This window comes from Nicotiana tabacum, chromosome 24, assembly GCF_000715075.1.
Source record: "Nicotiana tabacum cultivar K326 chromosome 24, ASM71507v2, whole genome shotgun sequence".
Taxonomy (NCBI): domain Eukaryota; kingdom Viridiplantae; phylum Streptophyta; class Magnoliopsida; order Solanales; family Solanaceae; genus Nicotiana; species Nicotiana tabacum.
In genome coordinates this window covers 18,747,491-18,759,535 of record NC_134103.1, presented here as the reverse complement: position 1 = coordinate 18,759,535, position 12,045 = coordinate 18,747,491, and the positions used below count along the sequence as shown (strand labels likewise).

General features: G+C 39.0%; 1 long non-coding RNA gene across 1 annotated transcript; it reads left to right on the top strand.

The window, feature by feature from the left end:
• The first annotated feature begins 545 nt into the window (after positions 1-545).
• Positions 546-4,959, top strand: LOC142178541 (uncharacterized). The gene is made up of 2 exons (XR_012706739.1): positions 546-4,266; positions 4,555-4,959. It is a non-coding gene; the product is annotated as an uncharacterized LOC142178541 (long non-coding RNA).
• Positions 4,960-12,045: the final 7,086 nt, after the last annotated feature.

Below are 12,045 nucleotides of genomic sequence, written 5' to 3'. Positions count from 1 at the left end.
TTTGTGCAGAGCCAGGTATTGAAGATAACAGACTTGAGCAGAGTTAAAGCGGGATCGTAAGGATTCAAGGTAGAACTGCTTGGTCGTCGCAGTCCCTTGGAGTCCTTTCATTTCATTGTACTGTTAATTTGTAATCAAATAGTATTGTATATTCGCTCCTCATGATCATTCCATGTATTTAGTTAGAGTTCGTGACTCAGTACTACTAGTCTTGGGAGGTTGTATATTCATATTTATTCCGCTGTTAGTTTTGGTTACTTATTTAATTTTTTTTAAAATAGCTTTAGAATGTAATAGAAATCGGCTTACCTAGTCTTAGAGACTTGGTGCCATCACGACGCCTGTGGTGGGATTTTGGGTCGTGACAATAAGGTCAAATGATGTGAATATGGCCGAACAAAATGAGGCACTTGGGCCTGAGAATGGTTTTAGCTGGGGTCAAATGATTAAACAACCCAAAACAAGGTTATTGGACTACCATTGGGACCCAGGTTGAAGTAGACGTGTCAAAGAGTTACTCTGCTAGAGGAAATGTAGTTGTCAAAAGAGGGCATGCGAATGGTGATTATTCTTAGGCAAGGTCTTTGCTCCTCATCCTTCTAATATCTGAAACTTCTCATCCCCTTCTATTTATCCTTTTCTTGTTCCGTTAAATCCCAGTTAATTGTAGTTGTTCATTCTAATAGTATTTCCTACTTGAGTGTAATTCCGTCCAGCCATTATAATATACAAGTCTGTGTTTGTGTTGAGAATTGATTTGTTACATTGGTGCTTTCATTCACCGTACTCCAATGGAGGTACTAGATCGATTCAACGGTAGCGGCAACCTCGAGAGTTGGATTTGTTGGGCCGGCCAGTACTTTGCCTACCTTGGCTTCTCCGAGAAAGATTGGCTATCTCTTCCTTACTTCTACCTTGATGGTGAAGCTCTTACTTGGTTCACTTTGTTGCATCGGACCAAACAATTCCTGGATTAGAAGCATTTTACGACAAAATTGTGATTACGATTTCCACAACGGAGCTTGGCAGGTCTGGTGGTGAGTTTGGCCGATCTGTCACTGGTCTGGTTTACTACTGAGCGATCAGATTCTAACGTCCTTGCTGATGCTATGGAATATGATTCAAAAGATGCATCTTCAAATGAGATCCAGGTGTTCGATAAATGCTCTCACCAAAATGAGGTTCGTGCTTTCATTACACAATCTACCCATATCTCTGAAGATCTCGTTTTGGAGAGTAACGCTCCAATTAAGGGCAAGGTGTTTGATGAAATTCTCCAGAGTACTGAACCCGACATGCCTTGTCTATTTGCAAGCGATAACGCACTACTCATTTCTCTTGCGGGACATGATCATCTTGTACCTAGTGAAATTGAGCCATTTGCTTTTTCTAGGGGTTTGTTTGTTGAATCTAAGGAGATTTTGAATGCAACAATACTTATCTGTCTGATGAAGTCTGATTTGGAAACTGAAAATTTTGGGAAAGCCCAGATGTTTTCTCTAAGTCCTCAACGAGAACAACTCAGTCACTCTACAACTATGTTTATAGATCCTTTTGCTTGCTTGGTCCCAAGTGATAAGTTTCATATCAGTCAAATACTTGTTGTGCCTGTTAGTGACACTTTTGACGTTGGTCGTATGCTTGATACTTGTCTTGGCTGTCATACAAGGGCTTGCACATATCTCTACTATGCGTCCGAATCAATAATAAGGACTATCACATTTTCTAATTCCATGGACTATTGGCTTGACACATGGCAAGGTTTTAAGGATGATCCATGTGTGCTTTTATCTGTTAAATATGTAGATTTTAAAACATATTGATGGATTTGTTCCACTTATCACCAAAACGGATTTAGATGGTGAATGTGACGAGATTGCACAGTTTTCTCCTTGCTTATTAGATCGATCATCTGTGTCCTTGGTGCCTGATGGTTTTCGGAATGTCGCAACACATGAAAGCTTGAAAAATAGAGGGGTATTCTCTGTATGCCAAGCTTCAAGAGGTACACAAATTTGTATAGTGTCACATGAACAACTGGACCGCAATATGTCATTGAGGTACATAGATGCCTCCTCTGTTGATAGCAGCCCTCCTATATGGATAATTGAATTGGAAACCTTTGTCGGCATGTATCTTGCTGAATTTTTTATGGACCCTATAATTTTTGAAGATCAGTATCTTGATAATTTTGTTATGGAAAAAGAGGGTGCCATTCTAAGTACAAGGCATTCTGTTAAAGTACTTCTTGAAGATGTGAATGGTTCTACTGGGGGATTCATTGATCAACATATTTTGAGTCAATTTTCATTTGTTCATTCTGCTAATTTCTTTTTAGTAACCATTCAAGCAACTACAGTGGCTCTTTGTGTATGGGATCCTGGAATAAATTTCGTGCTCTTAACAGAGACAGGTTCTACAGAGAATGTGGAGGCACTACTGTTGCTGGGATGTACTGGGAAAATTTGCTTCATCGCTTATTCTAACTCTAAGACTAGAGTGTGGGATCCCGGATAACCATGGCTTGTGAAATTCTACAATTTGCACTCTGATTTGGCACTGTTAGTTACTCGTTTAGCATGCTCTACTCAATGTTATATTGTTGATTGGATTTGTGTGAGGTCTCAAGCACCTCTGGCATTTGCTTTACCTGGTAGCTCTTCTTATGCTGACACAAACCAGCTTTTTCTTCCATGTTCACTGAAGATAGTGGTATTCCTTCTTGTAACTGATTCCTCTGGTGAATTATTTTTGGCCAATGATGACATTGAGTTGTTACGAAACGTCGATTGTATAAGTACACGAGTTGCTATAATTGGGGACATGCTTGCACTTGGTCCACCTAAATCCACGTTCAATGAGCTGATGTTACAAATTTGATGTGATGCCCATTTTAATGTCGTTGGACTTGTTGGAACTAGGTTTTTCACTGCAGCTGGGAATATAAACTATGCTGAGGAGATAAAACTGGTATACACCAATGATGCTCATTGTATGACTTCTGAGATTATCAAATTTCTACATAATAGTGATGTCTTCTTTGTCAAAGGCTGTTAGTCAACGGCAATTGGGAGTAACTTTGGCTTTTGTAAACTGTTGTTCTCCTAAAGAACTATGTTGTGCATTAGTGAGAGGGAATAAGTCCACTGAAACATATCTATTAAGTGTGAAATTTTGCCAAATGAGCGTAATACATGTATCTATTCTTGGGAGTGGTCATATGTCATATGTACACGAGGGTTGCTCTCCTTTTATCAATATATATAGGTGCCATGATCCTATGTGGACAAAGAGTTCTTTTACATCACCCCAAGATCACCCTTCTTCTTAAAGCAATCAATGCTCTTGATGCTGGTTGAGAGAGAATTATCCATGAAGCTTAAGTCAAGTGTGACCCTCTCCTTGCAAAGCTCCTCACTTGCTGCCTTATGGTTTGGAGAGAATTATCCATGATTTGTGGTGATGTTGTGCCAAAGGTTGTCAATACTACAATGACAACCATATCATGTCACATTGCCAAAGTTGTGATAGATCAACTCTTTTTATTCTAAAGGCAATTAGCGGAGTGTATGCTACTAACACTATTCTTAACCCGAAACTTGAGGACAAGGTTCTTATTGAGGGCGGAGGTATTGTTGTGAATATGGCCGAATAAAATGAGGCACTTGGGCCTGAGAATGGTTTTAACTGGGGTCAAATGATTAAACAACCCAAAACAAGGTTATTGGACAACCATTGGGACCCAGGTTGAAAGTACATGTGTTAAAGAGTTACTGCGCTAGAGGAAATAAAGTTGTTATAATTATCAGATTGTGTAAGGAAGAGGGCATGCGAATGGTGATTATGCTTAGGCAAGGTCTGTGCTCATCATCTCTATTCTTCCAATGTCTGAAACTTCTCATCCCCTTCTGTTTATCCTTTTCTTGTTCCTTTAATTCCCAGTTAATTATAGTTGTTCATTCTAATAGTATTTCCTACTTGAGTGTAATTCCGTCCAGCCATTATAATATACAAGTATGTGTTTGTGTTGAGAATTGGTTTGTTACATCAAATGGAGTAATTCAAAAGCCTAACTTGACTGGAATTTCACAAGGAATCCATTGGAGGCATCAAAAGTAAGTTTTTGGGATCGTTTGGCACATGAAATGAGGCAGAACAGCCGGGCAAAAATATTTGATATCGAGAGTTTGTTCATTTGGTCATATTTTGAGTTGGGGAGCTCGGATTTGGGCAATTGTTTAGGCGATTTTCACCATATGGATTGGAGTAAGTATTCTCTACTCGGTTTTGGTTATATTTCATGAATCTATCTTCATTTTTGGTAATTGGATTGTGAATTTTAAAGAAAAATTAGCGGTTTTACCTAGAGTGAAATTTTGAGTTTTGAACGTCGATTCGGAGTCGGATTTGAGTGAAACTAGTATGGTTGGACTCGTAATTCAATGGGTTATTGGATTTTAGTTGATTTTGGGGTTTTGATTAAAGATTCGACCTTTATCATTTGGAATTATTTTCTTGGGCTTTATTTGATGTATTTGAGTTAGTTTTGGCTAGTTTCGAGCCATTCGTAGGTCGGTACACGCGAGATGGCATTTTTGGAGCATCGTTTGGCTTGCTCGATATTGGATTTGGCTTGTTCGAGGAAAGTAACACTTCTAAATTTGGTGCTGAGGGTATGAAACTACGAATTACGTGTTATGTAATTAATGTTGAGGTGGTGCGCATGCTAGGTGACGAGCGTGTGGACGTGCACCGTGTGAATTGTGATTAAGTCGATTCCGTAGAACTGTGTATCTATCTTATTTCAATATTTTTACTGTATTCTATGTGTTGAAGCACTTGAGTTGTAATATATGCTAGAAATCACATTTAGGCTATATGCTGGTACTATTTGCTTAATTGCAGTTATGTACCCAGTCGCATTCATTATTTCATATCATATCTCAGCCTCTGTTATTGTATATTATCACATCTCATATAATTGATTTGGGTCGCTAAGCATGAGTGTTGTGATCCTAAGAGACTGAAGAGATTGATGACTGAGTGAGGCCGATGACCTAATTGTGAGGTTATTGATACTATAGCACGTGAGCTGTCCGTGCAGCATGTGACTTGTCCGTGTGGATCCTGATGTTGATACTATGGCATGTGACTTGTCCGTGCAGCACGTGAGTTATTTATGCAGATTCATGCCATGATTGGATCATTATAGCGCTTGGGTGAAGGAGCCCCACCGGAGTCTGCACACCCACAGTGAGCGCATGTACATATTGAGTGCGAGTGCCGAGTACCAAGGGATTGGGAGGATTGAGTGATTGTGAGGACTGAGTGGATTGATACTCTGAGAATATGTATATGGTTATTCACTATGTTGTATTGTATTCGACATGCACACTTGACATACATGCATAGAGATGCATTTTTCCTCATGATGTACGGTATCACGTCATTCATGACTTCTCATAAACATTGACATGTAGGCATAGAGATGCATTTTTTCTCATTCCATTTGATGATGAAACATTTACTTGTTGAAAGGTTTTGGAAAGAAAATCATGATTGTACAAACTTACTCATATTTTGGTGCTTTCGGTAAAAAATTTGGGTTTTTCACTGTGATACTTGAAAAGCATGCCTATTTTCTGGAACTGTGAACGAGCTGAACATTATATCTCTGAGTTATTTCCTGTACCACTTTTATTATATTATTATGAACTGTCGTTGGCTATTGGTGTTGGACCTTGACCTTTATCCCAACTCGTCACTACTTTTAACCTAAGATTAGGTTTGTTACTTATTGAGTACATGGGGTCGGTTGTACTCGTACTACACTTCTGCACCTTGCGTGCAGATGTTGGATATTGATGTTGTTGTGCACGGAGGGAGCTAGATTTGAAGTTGTACTGGCGTTCCAGTTACAATTGCCTATTGTTCATAGTAGCTCTAGACTTATGAAAATCTGTTTATGTACATTCGGACATATGATGTATTTATTTCATACTAGCTTTGTAAACCCTAAATCTTAGAAGCTCATGACTTGTACTACCAATCCTTAGGGAGTTGTAGAAAATTCAGTTATCTCATCTTTGATTCACTTCATTGTTATTATATTATGTTATTTTGTTAACTGGCTTATCTAGCGGGTTGGGTTAGGTGTCATCACGACGATTTGGATTTTTGGGTTGTGACAAGTTGGTATTAGAGCTCTAGGTTAATAGATTCTACAAGTCATGAGCAAATGTCTAGTAGAGTCTTGCGGATCGGTATGATGACGTCCATACCTATCTTCGAGAGGCTACATGGAATTTAGGATAAACTTCCTATCTTTCTTTCCTTATCGTGCGACATTGATTCAACTTCAAGCGTATCTTATTGAATCCCTTCCATGCATTCGTATGCGCATGTGAGCGCTCAGTATCAGTTGTACATCGATGGCTTGTGATTCCATAAATGAGATGTGAGATGTGATTTTGGCGTGCTGATGATAGGCCAATCTGGAAGACTTGAGGCCGGGTTTTGGCCGTAGATTGAGCATGGGGATTTCAACTGTGTGAGCACGTGCTTTTGGACTTATAAGTCCGATAGGGTCCCTATTAATAAAATTTGTGGCTCGATGAGTGGTTGGATGACCATATGGTGAGTATGATGTGACTGCGGGATGTGTTCAGATGGTTTGAATGTGATGGGAAGAGTTTTCTTGGGATGTGAGAAGGACTATTGGGTGCTTGATTTTCATCTTGATGTGACGTATAGTCTCGAGTTACAAGTGTGTTAAAAGATTTTTCATGTTGTTTAATTGTGGAACGAAATAGATTTTCGTGTCTTGTTGTGAGTTCAGACTCAGGAAGATTAAGTGATGGCGTAGTAATCGTGGTTGCGAAAGGGTATGGCAAGATTCCAATTTGAGGCTAAGCATGTGGGTTATCTCATGCAGAGTAATCTACAGAGGTGTGATCCTTATGATGTTGTGTGGATAGTTTATTTTCTATCAGCGGGGTATATGTGTTGAGATTTAAATTTGAATTTGGTTGAGAAAGTTGACGTGATCATCATGTGGATGTCTGCGAGCTTAGTAGATGATTTGAGGTACTATAAGGTTTGTGTTATGTGAGCTTATGAAGGATTTAGTTGAACTTCGGTTCGGAATTATGGCAGTAATAGAGTATGGGTATTATAAGTTATCGAGTATTTTGTTCTATTGCTTTGATCCAAGTGGGGAAGTCTATTATCGACGATTTGATTGCGTGGTTATGTGTTGTACTGGTTTCGGTTTGAGGCATACTTGTCAATCGGATATGACTTGCAAAGATTAAGATCGAGGGTGACTCAAGTAAAGGAATTTATGGATACGGGTTATGTTACACTTTATGGGTATATGGGAATCATGGAATGATTGAGTTGTTATTGTGGAAGATATAGTGCACATGGAGTAGGACTTTGCTCGGTCGCGTTAAGGCGGGGTTACTTCTTTGGGTGTTGTCATGGTAATAGGGCACATATCGTTCAACCCATTTGATCAGTGCAATTGAGATTTGCGTGGAGTGGATAACTCTCGAAAAGGTTCTAGGGGATTCAATATTTATATGTAGCAATTGAGAATTTTGTGGATTGGTATATGGTAAGAAACTGAGATTTACATTGGATGGTATCGGGACTCGCAATATTTCTATATCATTATGGATTTTAAATTTCAGTATCAGAAGGTGAAAGAAACGACTTTAGACTCACAGAAGGTCTCTTTATAGTTGGTGTCTCGGTTGTGATACTTTTGGGGTACTTAAGGGGGAATACATCGGCTTATGGGCCTTAGGGCGGTGTGATTTTATTCTAGGATCTTGTGGGGTGAGTTTTGGTTAAGGATCATGGTGTTCTGGCAAGGAGAAGTGTCACCTTGAGGGTAATTTGGAAGGAACTCAGAGAAATATGACAATTTGATAGTAGGTTGGATCAACACGATAATGGGTATGATCGGTTCTTTGGGTACTTATGATGTGGTGAGTCTCTACAGGTGTTTCATGGCAATGCTCTTAGGTTTTGGCGACCTGCGTGGCTTGGTTGAGTTAGAGGGATTCGGTTCTGATAGCTTGGTTATGTGCAAATGGATTCCAAAGAGTTCTTGATGAATTCTATCACGGTTCAAGGTGGATATTTCCTACTGGCATGAGGAACATGTGGCGTATTGGGATTTTCTCCTGGATGAGATCAAATTAAGGGTTTCTGGTTGGCCGAGTCTGTATTCTGCTTGTGACTCAGAGTTGATTATGAGGTTCTCATACTTTTCATATGATGGCATGATATATGCATGTGCAAGGTCATGGTTTAGTTTTGAAGGGAAGGTCACGAATTCTTAGATAACATGGACGGTTTCAGATGACTAGATAAATGCTATTACTACTTGGTATTGCCTGAGAAGGGTACGCATTTCAGAAGGAACACTGTGTTTTGACTTACGGATGCTTCATTGGTATTGCGGTACTCTCCTGGTTTCTCATGGGGATGATTATGTAATAGAGATATGTTATTCATTGGAGTGGTGGAGTTGGTATCAGCTATGGTGATTCATGTGTTCTATGGATTTGGAGACTGGGAGTTCTCAGAAGCAGATTGTTTTGGGTTGAGGACTGTAAAGATGTGGACAAAGTTAGCTAGATGGTAGTACGTGCTACAGTTAGGTCATTATGGACTTTTGGAGGGCCAGTAATCCCTTTGAGGATGACCGAGGTTGATTTGGGGGCTCAATGAGGATGTGTATTATATACCAGATCGGATTTGTTGACTCAACACCGTTATTGTTGAAGGGTGTGTTATTCGGTTAGAGTTGAGCTTGTTCGTGTTCTAATATGTTCTATGTGTTACTCTTCTATGCTACGAAAGGTTGTGATTTGTTGGCTATATGCACACATGGTGTTTGGGCCTTATAGCGGACTTCGCGTGATTTGGTGATTGGGGTGTGGAATGGTCAATTACGCCTTGGTTATGGTCCTTTCGGGTTTGTGGTATTAAGTTATTTGCTTCTCCGTGATTATGGTCATGCACCTTGGATACTTGATGTCGATTTGCATGTAGTGGTTGATTTTGAGCATGGTGGCTTGAGGTATTTCATATGGACCAGTGTTTAGATGGGGTCACATATTGCATATGGGTTATGTTAGGATATGATCCCTTGTGTTAGATCCGTGTGTTTTTGTCCTACGGTGTGATAGGTTCTTAGCATTGTGTTGTGGTGGTACTTGTTGAGTTTGTGGGACGATTCTCTCATTTGAGTTATTTTCCATGATTGAGTACATTTGAATTGTTGCTTATTGGTGCACAAATTGCACGGTTTGTGTCTTAGGGTTGTATTGGTGTGGCATGTCAATAGAATGGTTGTGTTTGATGAGATGGGGTCATTGGACCTAGAATGGGTACTATCAGATTTGATTATAGTATGGATGGGAAAATACTATCGAAAGTCGGCTTAGCGTTTGGCTTTGTTTCTTATCGGACGAGAGAGGTATCCATGACTTGTTGATCCGATAAGTGGTTACGAGTTTCTGCGTGTTTCTTTCATCATCGGCAGTGTATGAAGGTTTTAGAATGGGTTTTTGTTCGATAGGAGGTTTATTGCAGGTATTGGGTTATTCTGAGCAACTACTGTGATTAGGAGTTATTGCTATGAGTAATGGAGTTATGTAGTATATCATGTGATTGTGCCTTGGGTTATGGTTATGGCTTGATGCAACTTGTTCATGTTTATATAGGGTGTAGATGCGAGATTCAGGCCTTATAGGAAATTCCAGATATTGGAAATTCGATTATAAGGTTTATGGGCTAAAGTTGAATTAAGGATCTTCAGATAGGTTGTGTCGTCAGGCGTATATGGATTAGGGTGACATGGGATCACTCTCGAGTATGTGCATGGTAAGGTTACACAGTGATTTGACGGCTTAGGAACAACTCTTGGCACGTTCGAGGACGAACGTATGTTTTAAGTGGGGGAGAATGTAATAACCCGACCAGTCGTTCCAGTCGTTTTGAGTATATGCATTCCATTCAGCTATTTGAAGTCTTGAGCAGCATTGTATGATGTATTATGACTTGTGTGAATCGTCGGTTTTGGTTTTCAGGTTATTCGGAATTGATTTGGAGGAATGAATTTCATGATTGAAGCTTTAAAGTTGGAAGAGTTGACCAAGTTTGACTTTTTAGTATTTGACCTCGGATTGGAGTTTTGATGGTTCCGTTAGGTCCGGATGGTAATTTTGGACTCGGGTGTATACCCGGATTTGCACTTGAATATTTCAAAAAGGTTTCGGTGCTAATTGACAAAAGTTGAAAATTTGAAGATTTGAGAAGTTCATAAGTTTGACAGAGAGTTGACTTTGAGGATATCGGGTTCGAATTGTGGTTTTGGGGATTGGAATAGTTTTGTTATGTCATTTGGGACTTGTGTGCAAAATTTGAGTTCATTCTGAGTTGATTTGATATATTTCGGCCCGAGTTTTGGAAGTTGAAAGTTCAAAAGTTCATTAAGTTTGATTTGAGGTGTGGTTCGTTATTTCAATATTTTTATGAGTGATTTGAGGCCCTGATTAAGTTCATGTTATGTAATGGGACTTGTTGGTATGTTCGTACGGGGTCCCGAGGGGCTCGGGTGAGTTTCAGATAGGTTTGGATTGTGTTGCACTCGTTTTTAATGTTTCGACGTCGTTTCTTCAAGCATAAATGGTACAACATTAAGCACATGAGCTCCAATTCTATTTTGGTTGAAGCATTAGATCCGTATCGTAATTTTGGAACCATAGAAACTGGAATCATCAAGTTTCAACATCGTATGAGGAATTTATGATCATTTTACTAAGAATTGGTTTGCCAAATATTTTCAAAGTAATTATGAAATTGTCATTGAATTTGTATTTAAAAATCTGCACTATTTCCAAATATTGAAACCAACATATCTCCTTCATTATAAGGTCCAATGGAGTGATTCAAAAGCTTAACTTGACTAAATTTCACAAGGAATCCATTGGAAGCATCAAAAGTGAGTTTTGGAATCATTTGGTACACAAAACGAGGCAGAATAGGTGCACAAAAATATTTGATATCGAGGGTTTGTTCATTTGGTCATATTTTGAGTTGGAGAGCTCGGATTTGGACAATATTTGAGGCGATTTTTACCATAATAATTGGGGTAAGTGTTATCTACTCGGTTTTGATTATATTTCATGAATCTATCTTCATTTTTGGTAATTGGGTTGTGAATTTTAAAGAGAAATTGAGAGGTTTTGCCTAAAGTTTCATAGAGTGAATATTTGAGTTTTGAACGTCGATTCGGAGTCAGATTTAAGTGAAACTAGTATGATTGGACTCATAATTCAATGAGTTATCGGATTTTGTGAGTTTCATCGGGTTCTGTGGTGCGGTCCCGAGATTGACATTTTGATTGACTTTGGACTTTTGATTAAAGATTCGACCTTTATCATTTGGAATTATTTCCTTAGGCTTTATTTGATTTATTTGAGTTACTTTTGGCTAGTTTTGAGCCGTTTGGAGGTTGGTACACATAAGATGGCATTTTTGGAGCATCGTTTGTCTTGCTCGATATTGGATTTGGCTTGTTCAAGGTAAGTAACACTTCTAAACTTGGTATTGAGGGTATTAAACCTCAAATTACATGTTATGTGATTGATGTTTAGGTGACGCGCATGCTTGGTGACAGGCGTGTGGGTTTGCACCATTGTGAGTTGTGATTTAGTCGATTCCGTGTAACTGTGTAGTTATCTTATCTAAACATTTTTACTGTACTCTATGTGTTAAAACACTTGAGCTGTAATTTATGCTAGATTTCATGTTTAGGCTATATGCTGGTACTATTAGGACCCACAGTGGTCGTTCTCGGTTGTTGAGTTATTTGCTTAATTGCAGTTATGTACTCAGTCGCATTCATCATTTCATATCATATTTCAGTCTCTGTTATTGTATATTATCACATCTCATATTATTGATTTAGGCTGCTTAGCATGAGTGTTGTGAGCCCGAGAGACTGAAGAGATTGATGACTGAGTG